The 18,996-nt window shown below is 42.6% G+C and overlaps 1 long non-coding RNA gene across 1 annotated transcript; it reads right to left on the minus strand.

Moving 5' to 3' along the window:
* Positions 1-771: 771 nt before the first annotated feature.
* LOC115793972 (uncharacterized) lies at positions 772-4,731 on the minus strand. Its single transcript, XR_004021144.1, has 2 exons — positions 4,414-4,731; positions 772-2,296 (listed from the first exon to the last, which is right to left on the minus strand). It is a non-coding gene; the product is annotated as an uncharacterized LOC115793972 (long non-coding RNA).
* Between the last annotated feature and the right edge of the window lie 14,265 nt (positions 4,732-18,996).

An 18,996-nucleotide genomic window follows, 5' to 3' on the forward strand; every position in this document is an offset into this window, starting at 1 on the left:
ACAGCTCACCATTTAATCTGCTCTGTTAATGAAAACCAGAATGAGTGAAACTGTTTTTACCTGCAGAGCAGCAGGAAATTACCTGAACCTGCTCCAAGTGTCAGCTGAATCAGACCAATGCACTTATTACTTTTAATAATAATTACAGGAAATGATCAAATCCTGTAGTAATAAATGTCAAACAATATATTTTAAGCTGGGCAGTATCTCAATCAAGCTTACAATACTTAATTAAACCTGTTCTGCAGTTCCTTATTTCCTGTGGCACGTCCCCTGTTCCGGTGCTGCATGTTCATTTTAAATGTCATCAAAATCTGTGATTTGTCCTCAGTAAACTTTGTGGTGTAAATGTTCCACATTAAAAGATAAGAACCTAAAATTATTAAAAGAAAAACTAAAAAGTACTTAAATTAGCACAGAGGTATTCCTCAGGGTTCAGTTTTCGGTCCTCTGAATTTTAACTTCTATTCTGCTTTTCCTTATTTTCTGTCATGCATACACTACACAGACATATTTTTCAGTCCCATGGCCACAGGTGTATAAAATCCAGCACTGAGGGACGCAGTCTGCCTTTACAAATGGGTAATTTGAAGGAGCACACTGCTCAGTACAACAGCATGCACCATTACAGGTAGGCACTTTGTGATTTTTTTTTCCCCCTCCTAGATGCTCCACAATCAGCTGTAAGTGGCATTATTGCAAAGTGGAAGTGTTTGGAAATCACTGCAATTCAGCCCTGAAGGTGCAAATAAACGAGAGAAGCTCAGAAGATACTGAGAAACATTTAATCCTTTTAATTTCACATGATTACAAATATTCATAATGAGGAGTCGTTTCAACATTTTAAGAAAGTTTCTCGTGTGTTTCACAAATTTATGAATTAATCATTTCTAGTTATTTTTGCCTTGTAACTACAATATCACAGTAAAGCTAAAGCTCATGCATGAGTTCATCAGAATAATGAGACTTTTTACTATGTTAAAACACAGTTATAACTAAATCATATTTGACTTGTTCAGAGATTTTATTTACAACTCATGATTTCAGAACTCTTCCTGTTTCTCATGATTATTTAAATTTTTGTATAACATGTTTCTTTCTTCTCATTTTGTTTATTTCTTCTTTCACTGAGGACTTGATATGAACTCACGATCCTGCCAAAGCACGAGTATCATAAACTTTCTCTTGTGTGTCATAGACATGAGCGCCCACTCCTCCTTTCTTATCTGCTCTTTCATAGCGTAACACTGATAAATCGTCTCAGCACTGACAGCTTTTTGTGCTTTCTAGCTTTTCAACTGTTCAAATCGAATGAAGTGTTTGTCTTTGAGTCCAAACTGCTGCGCAGCATCACATAAAACCACCTCCACTGTTGTTTTTCTGATAGAAAACCTTGAAAAAGTCTGCGATGGCTGCCAGGGGCTCTCTTGTGGCTTTGTGGGAAGAACAATGACTTTTCTGTAATGAAATAATCTGTCAGGATTACAGAGGCCGACAGCTCCAGCAGGAGGGAAACGCTACACAAACACTGATCTGCTAATCACAGATAAGCCGTGAGAAGGTCGGTTTGCTGTGAAACTGTGTCAGAGCTGAATCGTCCAGCGTGATTTAATCTCACTTTAACAATTATTCTTTGTTTTACATCCACAGCTGAACTTCATTAGGATCTCTCAGGGTTCCCACAGGAGGAGGAAGGCTGCTGCCTTCATGAGCTGTCCTACAGAGTGGGGAAAATGTCGAGTCTTCCTGGAAATTCTTGGGTTCTCTCTCTGAACTGCATGTTTGAGATCTCCCCAAAGTGGCTCATTGATCGCTGAGGTCAGAAGACTGTGAGATGGATGCTCGAGAACCTTCACTGACGGGTTGAATTGGCCTTCTGCTTCAGATCTTTGTCCAGTGTTTTCTGATGATATGCTTCATTCATGCTGCCATCAGTTTTCGGCTAAATTCCCCGTGTCTCTGTATCTCACACATCCCCAAAGCATCAGAGGTCCACCTCCACACTTTTCATCGCAGGCCTTGTTGACCGCTCTCCAAACCTGGTGTTTATGGTTGTGACCATACAGTTCAGGTTTGGCCTCTCTGACCAGGTGCTGTTTGGCTTATTGTAAGCGTGCTGTTTGGTAGCGTTGATGCAGTTTTTAGTTGGAGCACCCCCTCATTGTGGATATGGAAACATTCAGAGTGCTTCTTGCAATGAAGGCTGCATTTCGGCAGAAGCAGGCTGAGGATTCTGGCAGTAGGCTGATCTCTTCGTTGGCCTACCTGAACGTTGCTTGGTATCAGTCAGGAGCTGCTGGAGACCAAAAACAGAGTTAAAAGTGAAAACAGACTGAGATTCAGTCTGTTATTGCAGGCTTGGAACATTCTTGAAAACGCTGCCCTCCAGGAGTTCAACAGATCCTCTTAAAACCACACTCTCCCAGCACTGCTGGATCCTGTTATTGCAGAACTTCCTTTCACCAGTTTTACTATGGAAGATGATTCAGTGGGAGAGCCCGGTCCTCCTGCTCATGGGAATTTTAACAAAACATTCATGAAATGTGATCTTTTTGTTTTTGTCCTTTTTGAATTTGTACACAGAAAGTCAGCACAACTTTAAAACAAATGCACTGAAATAGAAAGTATGTCCCTCTGTCCTCTGATGGAACTCAGCACACAGGCAAACTAACGAGCCGGAATTTCAATCTTTTCCTGAACCGAGTCAAGGAATTTCTGTGTGAGTTTACTACATCAGTAGTAAAGCTAACAGTCGGGGTAACAGGTGCTTCCAAACTTGGTCTGAATGTATGGTCGATAAATTCACAGAATAAAGTGGTGCACTCTGAGTGACCAACAAGACTGAAGCACACTGAATAAATGCACAGACCATTCATTCTGCTGATGGCTTCAAAATTATGTGCATCAACATGAATATATGATTTTGCAGCAGTAAAATCACCAGTTTGTTTAAACGTATCAGACGAGTTCTCGGAGCATAAATGAAACAATATTTGAATGGAAAGATTTAAGGTTTATTTATTAGCATTCATCGTGTTGATTACTTCAGGCATTATTTTTTTTATTTTACAATTTTTTTAAATGTAATTCTGCTGATCTTCCCTATCTGAAATAGTTATAATGATCATGGTAAAATAGCTGGAGTTGTGGATGGTTATATGATGCTTATTCCTGAGTATCTGTACCTCTATAGATGCAGTCCATCATTTTTAACATAGTAACAAAGACAATGCTGACATAAAAAGATAAACACAAAAATCATTTAGACTAAAATAGAACTTGATTTTATTTAAACATACCTCTGATATATAGATTTGACCTGTTTGTCCTTCTTATTCTAAGCCAGATGTTTACCATCTTGGAAAGCACCTCACTGGGTTATTTTTTCTTATGGAAAAACTGGAATCTGGTTCTTTCTGTAAACACACACCTGGCCAATAAATGAATTAAAGACTTGTTTGTGAGAAAGCTGGATATAGAACGTTTTTATGGGAGCTTCCTGCGTACAGTTTTAAAAGCTTCTCTTACTATCAGTATTTGCTTGAAATAAACAACACAGACTGGTAAATACTCAGGCAATAACACAGCATGCTGCACTAAAAAAAAAACAAACAGGAAAGCTTTGTAGGTCGAATCTATAAATATTGATGTTTGGAAAATCCGGAACAAGTATTCTGACCTTTCACTCCAAAGGCTGCATGAACACAGATTTTAATAAGTAAAATTCCTGCATCGCCTAAAAAAAGGAAAATAATAGCTGTCAGTGGAGAGAGGACCTGCAGTGCGCCGTATCAGGCTGTTGAAATGTTATTACATGTAAGTTTTGTGTGCTTTTGTTTATTATTCATAATTATGTTGTTTTGTAATGAATGTATTTTTATGTTTTTTTTTCATAGGTTTTTCATAGGTAGAGTGTGCAAAAAGCGCGGGATTTCCCTCTGAAATGGAGCGAATTATAAATTATTTTAAAACTATGCGCATTCATTTTGCCTTCATCGTTCTTCGGATTACCGGATTCATCGGAAAGTTTTCGGTCCCTGACACCAACAAGCTCACGCTTTGTTACCGGCAAACTCCGCCCACTGCGCCTTCACGCTCGCTGATTGGCGGTAGTAAAACCATTGTTGCCGCGTCAATGGAAAAGGGAGCTGCCAATCAAAAGGGGGCGGAGTTTACGTCTGGACTTTATATATTCCAGGCAGTGGTAAAATAGTGGCGGAGGACAGGGGTGAAGAATAAAGGAGAGGAGGAGGCAGAAAATCGGGAACTGGGAACCGGCGCTTACAGACTCAAACTCGAATGATCCAGCAACACGCAGGGGAGAGGAAAAGGAGCTCGGACTGGAAATGGAGGAAGACAGGAGCGAGCAGATGAGACCGCTCCTCACATCTGTAAGTTCCCAATGAAGTGTACCTGTTAGCCGGCGGCTAGCATCTCCGCGGGCTGAGGCGCCTGCTCGCCCGCCGAGGAGTTTTTAATCCAGCGTGATGTCCACTGTCAGAAAAGCGTCCGAAAGGCTCAGAGCCGAGCTGTCTCGCGGGTCTGAGAGCCCCCGGGGAAGCCATTCACCCGGCCGGAGACAAAGGTTGGCAGCCGACCGCTTTTGTTTTTAGGGACCACGCTTCTGCCAGGAAGTGAAGTAACGATGCGCGCTGGGCTCAAGCTTTGCGAAACTGCACTCAAAAATGCTCAAATGATCGTGGAGAGACTCGCAGTCAAGTCTGTGAAGGTGATGCAATAACCAGAAGGGTGAGTTTGACTGACATGTGACGTGACTTAAAATCGGCGCGCGTCACATCCAAACAGATGCGCTCATTTTGTCTCAATTTCTTCTGTATTCGCTTGTCAGTCTTCTTACCCTCTTCATCACCAAAATGTGCAGTTTTTCCGCGTCGTAAATAAAAATTAAAACGTGCTGATGGTTAATCAGACTTCTCCTTGTGTGGCCAATAGAAAGTTCATTTAGGGAAGGCGGGCACGTGTCTTCAGTGCGTGCGTTTGCTGCCAGTCACCAATGGTAAAATTAGCAGATTTTCCCGTTGACTTTGGCATATGCAGTTGAGCTGTATCTGGAGAGGAAAACAGTAACTGTCAGGATTTGTCAGTTCATTCAGTAAATCGGGGTATTGAACGCCTCCCTCATCTGTAACGACAGAGCACGTGGAGATGAGTGCGCATGGTGTGATTCACAGAGGCCGGGAGGCTATGATGATGCTGTCCTGTGGCTGATGTCTGGAGAGGGGCCTTAATGTGATTAAAAAAACGTGCTCACCATGTTAAGGCTGAATTACCTGACTTGGAGCATAGGCTGGATGCTGCTCTGCTGTTACCCTGGAGACCGGGTCATGGCAGGGTCAGTTTAAGTGAAAACTTGTCTGATTGAACCTGCCATCTGCCTGCCTCTGTGAGGAAAAGATGCTCTTCACTGTGTGGGTGCTGAGCCACATGCTGTTGCTCCAAACTGCATCAGACCCCTGAAGGTGAAAGCTGCCACATTTCTTTCCCTTCTCGGACCTCAGCTCCATTCCTGATCAGAGCCCGAGGCTCCTCCAAGTTTGATGTTACTGTTAATATTTCAAATTGAAAGCCTGCTGCAACTCATGAGAAAATATCAGAGTAAGGATCAGGTGAAGTGTTGTTTTGGGTGACGTGCAGTTTTTTTTTTCAGGTTTTTGCAGTGTTTCTGACCGTTAGTCTCTCGGTCTCAGCGTGCCTCACATGTTCAGACTGCAGGAGTAACAGGGGAGGATCAGATGTCTGTTATTCTTTTATGAATCACTCCCGACAAAAACACTTAATTTCACTGAACATGGTTTCTGATCCAGGAAATTTCTCGTTTAAAAACGATCACTGCAGGCCAAATAGTGCATTTCTGGTGACTGGTTCTTTGTAGGAGTACAGCGTGATGATTCGTATATGCATCTTTATGTCATGCTCAGTTGATTTGTCTGGGTTGGTTGCCTTCTCATCAGCAGCCCTGTAGCGCTTCCTAGTGTGTGAAATCACTGAATTAGGCTTCAGAAAATCTAAAAGGTATGTGGCTGGCATGGCTCGGTTATCTTACAGAGGGGCTCGGGGGGGTCTCACTCTCACTCTCCCAGTACGGACCAATCTTGCTGCTGTTAGATGAAATTGGTCACAAAGAGGTTGCTGCGACAAACACCTCCTGTGATTGCTTTGGTCACTAGCAGGTTGCCGCAGTTGCCCATAGTTTGCATAAAAGACATCAACTTGCCTGCGAACATTTGCAAACTACCCACTAAGTACTAATGAAACTGTGGAGAGTGCAAAGCAAACTGGAAAAGTTGTGCATTTTGAAATGTCTTTGTTTGGGCACTTCACCATTTCTGGTTTGCTTCACACTCTTTCAACTTTTAGTACTGCTCAGTGATGAGTTAGTGAGATCAGCTGCAGACACACTGGCAACTTCCATGCAATCTACGGGCAACCACAGCAAACTGTTAGAGACCAAAGCAATCACAGGGAGGTTTTTGGTGCAGCAACCACTCGCCAACTGGTTGGGGAATGGTTTAATTCATTTGCAGACGTTTGTTTTTACAAGCACTGAAATCCCAGTTAGATGTTAGTTTATTTTTGTATGTAACATGAAGCTTTTACAGTTGTTTACTCGTCAACAGGCTGTAAGGACGGAGACAGCGGTGATGTCACAGATTTATAATGAGGCAGCTGCAGCTGTCAGACTGTCAGTCAGTTCCTCTGAAACATTTACTGTAGTTACTGCAGCATCACTGTTACATCACACTGATCTGGATGAAGCTGCAGACACAGAACACACTGTGGATGGAAAAATGTCCGCATCAGAAGATGATGTGAATGTTTGAGTGAAGGTGAGACTGAAATGATTTGAAGACTTGAAAACTGAACTAAACAGATTTAAACTGACTTAAATGTCGACATTTTGAAATTTATGATGTCTGAAATTCAGAGTATGAATCTCGACATATTTTCCACTCAAAATCACCAAAACCAGTGATCATAGACTCTATAACGGAGCAAACTGTGTCCGAGTCCACCTGCACAGCAGGAGGATCCAAACGGATCAGGATCACGGATTCAGATCCGATAAGGTCCAGATCCAGTCCAGGCTCCAGTCATTTTCCATCTCATCCAGTCTGGATCTGTTCATAATGGATTCATTTTCCCGACACGATCTGCATTCTTTAGTTAAAATGCCTCATCCTCCCAAACTGTACTGAAATATTTCAAACCTATAAAGCTGAGACATTTATCATAACATGTTTGCCTTTACTGGTAAAACTTTACATTCATCACAGACTTGGATGCTCTGAAAGTTTTCAGGTAAATATGAACCTATAACTGACCTCTGACCTTTAACAGTAACTCAGTGAAACATCTCTGCTGTGGCTGTCAGAGAGCCATCATCTATCAGTGAAGCTGATCTTAGATCAGATTAGAAACAAACTGGAAACATTAAAGCAGTTTTTCTGTAAATCTCATTTTTATCCGGTAACAGCATTAAATCCTCCATTAAATAAATGAATAAAGTGAGGGTGCTATTCCATCAATAGATTCTATTTTTACTGAATAATTATTTAAACGATTAAATGGTCATAAGAACTGTCATAAACTGAACTGTCATAAACTGCAGCAAAAACAGTTTTCATTAAACTCCGGGGTCTGCTGCTGTCTCAGTCTCTCACACACAGGTCGGTCAGTAAACTCAGTCTGAACTGTTTCTCCACAGTTTTATCTTCACTTTCTGTCTCCTGCAGTAACAGGAGAAAGAAATGATATATTTTATAACAAACTTTTATTCTGTCTATGATGATGTCAGAGTGGGTCAGACTGATTAAAGTGACTCGTCATGCTCCACACTGACACGTGCGATCCTCCATCCATCGAATTAAAATAGAGACTCCTCCCTTTATTTACCCGTTGCCATGGTGAATCCTTGATGATGGCACTGATGATGGCTTTCTTTCACCCTGATCACCCTGATTTAGCACGCTCTAAATCAGGGTGATCATACTCAGAGCTGATTGAACTAACCCTGATCAGCTGTTCTGGAACGGGAAACTCAGAGTTGCGGATCACAGAGTTTGTTTTTAAACTCAGAGTTTGTTAAACCTGCTTCCTGGAATCAGCCCCTGCACAAAAAAGTCCAGTTAAACATGACAAAGTATACCTAAAACATGTGCAGATCCCAAAAATAAGGCTTTTAAAAGCAGATTTGGAAAAGAGCGTCAAAGAAGAAATTTCATTTAAGAATTGTCACGTCTTCTATTTTGCCGGCATCGAGGAATTTCTCGATACCAGTGAAAGGATATTTGATTCATGGAGTCATCGTTTGGTTTTCTGGACATCCAAGTGAGCCTTGATGTCATACTAATACTGAGGTGTACAGTATATACGCTGCTCTTTCAGCTGTTGGATAACATACAGTATATATAATAGAACTGCATGAAAACCTTCTCAGATCAGCTCATCAGTTTCCTAGTTGTCAGATGATGGGTCACATTTCATATTTGATCCCCCACCTCCCTCTGTAATTTTACTCCCATGTAAACTGTCCTTTTGTTGGCCCATCAGACACATACCAGTGCACATTCCTGCTAGATGAGACGATCTAGTTGCTGCTGCTGTGCTAAGTTGTAAAATCGTGTCTGATGCTCTTCCTGTCTGTTCTGCAACGTCTCTTAAATCTTTGGGCTCACCTACCTGTTACTCAGATCAGCTTTCATGTGTCAGGTGTTGAAAGCAGCACAGCACCATGTTATATCTGGTTACTCCAACCCAGTGGTTCTCAGGCTAATGTTTTACAGCTAAGTGTCCGCAAACCACAGCACTTTGATTCAGAACCACGGACCATACTAAAACTGCACTTCAGTCATCAGAAGTCCAGAGCTGCATGTTTAAACTAATAATCACATCTCTGCAGTAAAGCATGTCAGAGAGCCAGGTATCCGAGGTAGGCTGGGTTTTCCACTATTTCAGAGAATTCCCCATTTGTTTCAAGAGTAGGAAAAACAAATTTCGTAAAATCTGTGCGACAAACTGCCACCAAAAGTCTAAGCGCTCTATTCCTGATCGAGGATCTCACAAAACTGTACACCGAGTTTGCAGCAAAAAATTATGACTGTTAAGAATCCAGATGAACCGTAAAGTGTGCACCAATGTTACAAATTTGCACCAATTTTACAAGTTTCTAGTAATCAGGTCAGTATGTGTACAGTAATCCCTTTAGGCTCAGGATGCAGACTGCCCTAAACACACAGTTTTTTTCTACTCCTGGACCTCTAAGATGTCAGAGAGATGGGATATCCTTATATGGATAACCTGGGAAGGAGTAATCAGCAGGACCACAGGGCCGATATGTGGAAGATTCCTTAAGCCAGGCTGATCTTCCTCATAAGGACCTCTGGTTGTGATATGGCTCAGAGGAGAGCTGCCAACTCTGCAATGCCTCCAATCGAAGCCTGCAACACATCTTGTTACGCTGTGATACAGCACTGGGCCAAGGTCAATACAGGTGGCACCATGACCGGGTCTTGCAGAAGCTGGCAGAGATCCTGGAGGTACGCAGGCTGGAAACAACTAGAGAGCGCGCATCATCAACACCAAGGTGGGTGATCCATTTCATTAGAGAAGGAGGAGGAGCCCATAACATCATGCAGGTGGGGAAATCAGCCCTGACTGAGATCACCATAACCAACCTGTGACCGGACATCTGTCTCTGGTCTGCCATGACCTGGGCAGCGATCATGGCAGAGGCCACTGTTCCATGTGAAGGAGGGATGGAGGCAGCCCTTCAGAGGGAGAAAGACTGCTATCTCAACCTTACAGAGAGAGGAAGAAGGGTGGTCAGCTGCCTGCTACCTGGTGGAAGTTGACTGCATGGGATTCATGGGAGCATCTATCCAGCGCTTCTTGAAGAGTATGGGTGTCACTGGCCCCAACCTCAGAAAGGCCTTGAAAGATCTGAGTGAAGAAGCAGAACAAGGAAGCTTTTGGCTTTGACTCAGAAGGAAAGACCAGATGTGGGGAAAGTAAGGGTCCTAGGGTTAGCTACAGGGGGCGGCAGTGACACCTCCCTGCCGTTGCTCCACCTCTGCAGTCAGAGGTGCAGCAAGCAGCAAGGTCCTGCAGGTAGTTACTAACCTGTGCCACCACCTATGGTCATCTCAGTAAAGTTGGCTGAAAGGAGGGGGAGCTAAAACATGAAGTGAGGTGCTGCACCAAGGCCCAGTATAAGATTAAAAAAAGGCTTAATTTAAAGTGCAAATCATGCAAAGCTGCTGTGGTCCAAGAACAAAAAAACAGACTGAAAATAAGGAGAGTGGCAGAATAGTCCAAGTACCCCCTATATGAGAAACAGTGCTATAATCTAGCCTGTAGATGAGGACTCAGTTAAAGGGGACAGGGTTACATGGAAATGGGTCACACATTTGGGGCAGCTGTTCACATTCAGACTGAGATGACCCAGCTGGCTTTACTTTAATAGTTCACAAGCCAGAAAACATTGGAGCCACATAAAATGCCACATCATGGGTTAAATTTCTCTCCTGTTGTACCTGTAGATTTGCATCCCTCGGGCCTCGTGTTTGTGGATGTGTCTGATTCGCGCCAGTGTTTAATCTGCCCATAGGGGCTCCATGGAAACAGAGGTGAAACTTTTCACTCCCTCCATTCAAATCGGCCTCGGCTGTGAACAATGCGAGCCGTGTGAAGCCGTGAAGTGGCCTCTGAGCTCTGATGGAGCAGGTTATTGTTTGGTGCAGATGGAGGCGGAAGTGGCAGCTCTCTGAAGGCTTTCAGCGCCACAATAATGCAGCAGTTATTAGGCTCTTTGATCCAGAGCAGCAGCAGGGTGGGTACAGGGTGAGCTAAACATGGGCTGATGAGTCACTTATGAAATGATCAACCACTATTCTGATGAGTTATTTATATAGGTGCCCTCACACTGGGGTCCAAAAGTCTTAGAGAGCGCGGACCTGAAACAAGTCAGTGGCATTGTCTGTCAAAAGGTCAGATTTCCTTGAGTTGTATCTTTCCACAGCAGCAGTGTTCAGGTGTCAGCTTGCAGCCTTTGTTTCACTTCTACACATAAATCTGAGATAATAGCTGTGCTGTGATTTTTGCCTGTATTTACATTTACAGAGAGAAAGTTACACCCAGCAGAGCTGCTTTTAAGCTGCCTTCATGCATGAACGCAGACAATGGGGCCGGGAAATTGTTTCTCACATGTGCTCCAGTTCAGGCTTGTTCTCGCTGCACCAGGTGCTCAGTGTGGTTCAGGTGAAGGAGCTGCCTCCTTCCTGCTAGGTGTGAACTTACTGGACAATTACCTGCACTTTTCTTACAATTGAACAGTTGGACATCACAGGGAGCTAGCAAGCTAAGGACTTAGGACAGACAGGATCACGGTCCAAAGATTTTTATCTTAACTAGGCTCACAATTAAGAGTTGAACCAAAGCTTCCCAGCCTCCGTCAGGCTGTGGGAGTGCCTGGAAACCACAGAGTTTATGTGCAGATCCAGACTGTGGGCGGATTACTGAAAACCTTCATCTGGATCCAGAGCAGGATCGGGGTGGTCGTCTCCCTCGAGGAGAGCAGAGATGTGTGTCGTCTCTGAAACGGCAGCAGTGCTCACAGCGATCAATGTTTCTCCGGAGTCACTGCGGTGAAGTGAGCCGTTTCCTTGGAAACGTCCACAGGTGTGAGCTTTGCCGATCAAACAAACCTGAATAACTGTCTCTGAAGATGAGCAGATAAGACAGAATGAAGGATTACTGCAGGGACACGACCTTAATATTCAGGAGAACAGGAGGAATAAGGAAGGTGCTGCTGCTGATTCCTGCTTCTACTGTGGAGCAGTGTGTGCAGGTCGGTGAGGCGTCCTGAGGGACTCGCATTAACATCAGCAGACTCGTCCTCGGGAGTCTCGGCGCTCTCTGATGGGCTGTTAAAGCGAAACCCAGCAGGATGGAAACTCTGTCTGCAGGGAAACAGAATGGAAGAAACTGTGTGGGGTGTCTGCCCTTAACCGTTAACATCACCTGCTTACTGTTGACCCTTTTCTATAATATTTATCATAGATGCAATAATGGGGATTAACACTGGCTCAGTTCTTTTTACAGTCACGTGAATAGAAAAGTAAAAATATGGCGACCAGGCTGCTTAATGGTGATCAGACTGAGCTGTCTGAGATGTTTGCTTTCTCTGAAGGTTGTGACCCATAGTTTGTGTGTTAGGCCTCAGGCACACTGGCATACAGATTAGCTGGCATCCTCTGGTCACTGCTGAGATATGTACTGTTGTTGCGTGGTTGCCTGAGGTTGATAACAGATTGATGCTGTTGCCTCTAATCTGCATGAAAGATGCAGACTTGTCTGCACACGCTCGCTGTTTCCAGCTGCAGTGACGTTTGACAAAGTGCAGCACAAACTGAAAACACACCCCTGAAGTGAAAGCTGTGCCTGACCGCTGCAACCAGCGTGTTTCAAAAGGTGCAACTTTTACTTTGAAGGCTAATGGGCTCCGTTTCCAAAACTTTACTGCTCCAGTTTGCATCGCACTTTTTCCAGATTGTAGGTATGGCTGCAACTAACAATTATTTTAATAACGGATTAGTTAGTCAGTTCTTTTTTTTTTGATTAAACATTTTTAATTTCCACCTCTTCATTGAGAAATGGAATATTTGGAATGACAGCAAATAATTGCACAAACAACAGGCTGCTTCTTGCATTTTCATTGGCTACACTGTACACCAGCAGTGAGAGGTGGTTTGTGTTAATTGCAGTCTTCACTTCTTTCAAAGTGTCTTCACATTTTCTTTCCATGAGCTTTGTAAAATGTGTCCTGGAGGGAAGAGTAACACGGATTAAAGGTTTGGATCATTTTAGTGACAGAGACCTCGTGGCTGTGACGCATGTTGAGGATGCTTTCGGTCGACACAGCTGCTTCCTGCTGTGTGATGTCACTGTTTGCTGTTTTTTTTTTTTTGGAATGAGAGAGAGTATAGTGTGAGTATGTATTATAGCACAGTTTAAACAGCTCAATAAATGCCTTGTTTTATTTGGTGTATTAGTTTAAGTCAGTAAGTAGAGTAGATCTGTTACTTTAATCCCTGTCTAAATGCAGTTCATCCTGCCTCGCTCCCACACAGCCCAGTCTTCACTCACACGTTGCCAGAAAAACATGAAGCTTAATCATTAAATTATTACCATCGTTGTGTGCAAGTTTTTCTTTATAAACACACATCTAAACACTGCTGAAGCTAATTAAATTGAAATAAAAAGTGGTGCACACACACACACACACACACACACACACACACTGTCATTATCCTGTTAACAAGCAAACACAGCCTCAGGCGAGCTACTGAAGAGACTAACGTTACGTTTCCCCTCTTCAGAACGGGACAAACTCAGGATATTGTGGTGACTCGCCTGCTGTTCATCCTTATTGATGACTCCAGCAGGTTTTTGTTTCAAGTGCTGTATCATCACTGTGGTTCACCATGTCAAATCACTCTTGCAAATCTTGCATGTTACACATTTTCTATGTGAAGCATGAAGGGCTCCCACAGTTTTGAGGACTTGAGTGGAACCATTTTCTCTGCGTTGGTCACATTTCATTTGTAGAATTTATTTACTTTCCTTTTTAATTGCCTTCGAAGATACCGCCTCTGCTCTGGCTCCGCCTCTGCTCTGGCTCCGCCTCCACTCTGTTCAACTCTCTCTGCAGGTTGAGGTTTTTTAACTTTATTAGCAGCACTGACAAAGCTCTGCAGGTGATGTAAGTGGCTCTGGGACACAACTCTTCAATAATGAAATTTGTTGCCGGCACTTTTAATAATTGATTTTTATAGATTTACTGATTCATTGTTGCAGCCCTAATCACAGCTGACAACAGCGAGCTTTTTGAGACAAGTTGGCATATTCCATGCAAATTACAGGTGACCGGTTTTCAGTGCAGAACTCTCTTTAGGACCTCTTTGTGGCCAATGACATGCTAGCAGCTGCCAGCAACTCCTTGCCAATTGGTTGCAGCATGTGCACTTTTCACCAGCGGCCAGTGGTTGCCAGATAGTCACCAACTGGTCTCTAGGCCTGTGTGATTGCAGGATTGACGACCAGCAACTGCTCACCGTCCCATTAGGGAATACACATTTTTCCCAAGTAACTGGTATTTGCCAGATGGTTGGCAGCCACTGGCCTTTGTGACTGGGGTCTTACCTGCAGCAGGTGACAGGAGGCTGTGCCCCCAAGCAGCAGCTAAAGCCATGCAGTGCTGTGGACACGGGCTTTGCACACCTAAAGTATCCATATAGTTTTGATCGGATGCTGCATTTAGAACATTTTCACATCCTTACCTGCTGTCAGGCCGTGTGACACGCTTTCATTTAAAAAGAGCCGTGGCTTCAGGTCACCTATGTGCTTCAATAAACATGTTTTTGTTTGGCGCCAGTATATCAGTACAGTGTAACTCTACAGATAAAGCGATCTCTTTCCAGAGCGAGCCTGGTGAAAGTTTCATGTTTAGTTTAGATAATTTCTATGTTGTGAAATCAGAAATGCAAATTTGTGCAGATTAGATAAACAGCTGGAACACACAAACCTGGGAAAGCTCCCAGAAGATTCTGGTTTTTAATCCTAAAACTCTCTCCAGCAGAGTGCAGGAAGCCAACTTTAAAAATAATTCCTTCCTTTGGAGCCCTCAGTACCAGCTTTTCTTTTACCTTCAAATATCTGAAAGTGGTGAAAATATGATGTGCAGAGTATGAAATATAACTCAAAAAAATTCAGTTTACTGTGACTAAAACCAGCTGGAAGTCCCCACAGTGCCAACAGTGTTTTGGTTTGGAAACGATTAAAAACTGTTTAAGTTTCCGATGAATATCTGATGAACACCAGCGCATCTCAGCCTGTGAGCTGGTTGGTGTTAATAATGGATAAACAGACACACTACTGCCAAAATGTCAGATTCTTCTTTAGAAATAAATTCTCAGGAGTGTCTGAACCTTCTCGTGTTCGAGAAATCATGATGATGTCAGTGGCTCCTAAAGCTCTGATTGGCTAATTTTTCCTGGCAGTGAAATGATCACCAGAAAGAGCAGAAATTAGAGATGTGAGCGGCCTGGGGACAAACCATATGAGTCGTGGTGTATCATGTGGAGGCCGTATGTGTCCCATGATCCAACAGTGTAAAACTAGCTTATCATCAGGTGGAGACAAATTTAATACAACAGAGAACTCCCATTCTGAGGACTTCCTGTTCCAGGGGGTGCTCAACAAAAAATGTAAATTTGGTGGGGCAAACGTTTTTCTTCTGGAAATGTTCATCACAGCTCGAGACAATAGACATGCTTCCATTTTTGTGGTGAAATACCTTTCTGTGAGTATTGGGGACATCACAGCGTCCTGCTTCTTGATCTGGGGTGCGAAGCGGGCAGCAGCCTCCTGATAGCACCAGCTTCAGCCACCACGCCCAGCTGCTTCTTCTGCACGCTTCTGTTGAGCTTTAACTTTTAACGTCTAGGTAACATTTGGAAATGTGTTCCATCATAAAGCGACCAATCAGTGTGCATCACACTCGCATTAATGGCGTGACTGGAAAGAGGCATCACTGCCATTCTAACATTTCATTTCATTTTTTTTCTTTTTGAAAATATAGTTCCCTTAAAAAAAAATCCAAGTCTTTTTGGAATCTTGTTCACATTTTATTTATTTATTTGGAGATTTTTCTCTTGTATGTCATTTTTTTGAGCTCTGTCGTGTAAATTTATGGCTTTAATCTTAGATCTTTTTTTTTTCCTTGATGAATATTAACCTCCCCTGCCGCGCCCTTAATTTAGATTCATATAAATGCTTTATTTGAGTATGTCACTAAAATGTGTAGCAGGATAACTAATTAAGCGAGGGCAGCTATGAAGAGGATGAACAGTAGAAAGTGGTTGTTCCTGATGATGTACCTGTGGAGTTGTGGAGATGTTTGGGAGAGAGGACAGTGAACTTTTTGACCAGATCATTTAAAACAATCTTGGAGAGTGAGAGGATGCCTGAGAAGAAGGGTACTGATTTTCAAGAACAAGGATGATGTTCTGAGATGTAATAACTACAGAGGGATGAAGCTGATGAGTCATACCATAAAGATTTGGGAGAGAGTCTTTATGGATCCAGAGAAAGCAGATGGGGTGCTGAGAGAGGAGCTGTGGTCCTGCATGAGGAAGTCAGGAGTGACAGAAGTATGTGAGGGTGGTGCAGGACATGTATGAGGACAGAGGCGGTGGTGAGCTGTGTGGTAGGAGTGACAGGTGGGTTCACGATCTGCTCTGAGCCCCTTCTTGTTTGCAGTAGTGATGGACGGGCTGACAGATGAGGTCAGGCAGGAGTCTCTGTGGACTGTGATGTTTGCAGACGACACTGATCTGCAGTGAGAGTTGGGAGCAGGTGGCGGAGAGCCTGGAGAGGTGGAGGTATGCTCTGGAGAGAAGAGGAATGAAAGTAAAGGCAAAACAGAATACGTGTGTGTGAATGGGAGGGAGACAGGTGGACAAGTTTAAATACCTGGGGTCAACCATGCAAAGCAGCAGACAGTGCACAAGAGAGGTGAAGAAGAGAGTGGAGGCAGGGTGGAGTGTCAGGGGTGATCTGTGACAGAAGGAGAGCAGCAAGAGTGAAAGTGAAGGTTTACAAGATGGTGGTTCTGACACAAAGACAGGAGGCTGAGCTGAAGATGCTCAGATCTTCATTGGGAGAAGCACTCTATTCTTCCCTATTCTTTGAGGACTGTCTTTGCGGTACCCCCTGCTGGGATATATATATATATATATATAAATTATATATATATATATATATATATATATATATATATATATATATATATATATATATATATATATATATATATATATATATATATATATATATATATATATATATATATATATATAATATATATATATAATATATATATAAATTATATATATATATATATATAGTTATTATATTTTTCTATATATTTATAAAATATATATATAATTATATAATATATATATATATATATATATATATATATATATATATATATATATATATATAATTTTAATTTATTTTTTCCAGTTATATATTTTTTGCAGTTTTTCCCGCTGAGCTGTCGGGCTTTTAATGAGGAAACTCTGATTTCACAGAAATTGCTGGAACTTATTTAGGCCGACAAGTTTAGCTTGGTACCAGATGTGGACCATGCAGAGTTAGGCATGTTGATGTGAAGGATCCTGGGTAATTATGTGGTGTATTTGGGGCTCAGGTGGTAGAGTGGGTCGCCCACTAATTATAGTCGTGATGGTTCGATGGCAGCTCCTCCAGCACTGCTGTGTCTGAATGGGAGGCTCAGTGTTAAACAGAGTTGCTCGTTAAAGTAAAAACACATTCATACGAGTGGCATCATTTATCATTGAACTGGGTCATCGAGGAGGAAGCTACATTTTTTTTTTTTTCTCAGTGATTTGTAGTGCATGGGGGCGTGCTTTCCTGCTTAAATTTGTTATTCTTTCATTATAAGAATTCCCGTCACATGCTGCTCAGACTGGGATCTTGGATCTGTTTGTGAGCTTTTGTATTTTATCCTTCAGGCTGTTTCACCAACATGTCTGATTTTGGACGGCAGATTTGGAGTCCTGCAGAAATCAGATTTTGCAGGTTGGAAACTGAGGTTTGATTTCCAGCTTCACATATACGAGGCTCAGACTACAGTGCAAATCAGGTTTCACAGACATTAAAGGCTGAACTTCATCCAACATAATGTGATATATTCCCCAGGTATGACACCACATACCAAATCCAAATCAACTGTAAAAGAACAAGGTTCTGTTTTTTTTATTTTTGTGTGTGAATTTTCTCAGTCGGGAACTCATTATTGTCATTATTCCTACGCCACATAAGTGGTTTCAGTCTGTTTCCAGCTTCCTCCTATAGAAGCCACATTGACACAGAAGAAAGGACTGAGGCCTGTTTAGCTCTGATCAGCCTTGGCCATCGCTCACAGGCAGAGACACATGCCATGGGATAATACAATCATGTCACATTTCCGCACTCCGGAGGCCAGTCCTCACTGAGGCTTTGTCCTTCCAAGGAAGGCTGATCGTTTCAGAGATTTATCTGAGCAAACTGCTGTGTGTGTTACCCAACAGCTGTGTGCTGAAGTCAGCAGTCCCATTTACAGAGTAACACTTTCACCTGTGGCCATAAGTTTGAATATCAGCAGGGACGTATTTGATCAGTGCACTCGTGAACAAAGCTGTTCATTCAGCAACGTCTCAGTATCCTGGTAACCGAGTATCTGCAGTTTGGACCAAACCAGGAGGTTAAAACCTTTATTCTGGGTTTCACAAAGCTTTTTAGACCTAATGAATCAATAAAACCAGTGATATAAAAAATGACGATATTTTGAAGTACTTGTTAGTGGCCATCATCTGGAAATGCTAATCGTGGTCCCATTGGTCTGTTAAGCTTTTAAGGTCCATCTGCAGGTTGTCAACAGTTGCCCTGCTTTCAGATTTATCCAGGCAGTTGCTGAGATCTCGGAGTGCAGATTCAGGATAAGCAGGAGTTCGGATGAAGGGAAAGTTTTTAGGGTGCAGAAATGTTAAATTTAAAAAAAATAAAGTTTAACATGGTGAGAAATCATCTTTGGATGGCCTCAATGACTCTATCAACAAGATGATTGTGGACCTTTACCTCCAAAGCTTTTTCTTCATTACCCATGGTCTCAGCGTGGTTTTCTTTCTTCTTATTCTTTTATGCGACACTGCAGCTTCTACATCAATGTCTGCTTCCTCCTCCTGTTTCTGAATTTCTACATTTGCCCAAACAGTCAACAGCAACTCTGGTTCCTCAGAAATCTCTTCCTATGTTTTTAAGCACATCTTGAGTTGTCTTCACCATCCTGTGGACAGAGGGAATGACGTCCATCCAGTCTGGAGGTTTTTTGACAATGGTGATGTCAAAAAC

Source organism: Archocentrus centrarchus, chromosome 16 (assembly GCF_007364275.1).
Source record: "Archocentrus centrarchus isolate MPI-CPG fArcCen1 chromosome 16, fArcCen1, whole genome shotgun sequence".
Lineage (NCBI taxonomy): Eukaryota > Metazoa > Chordata > Actinopteri > Cichliformes > Cichlidae > Archocentrus > Archocentrus centrarchus.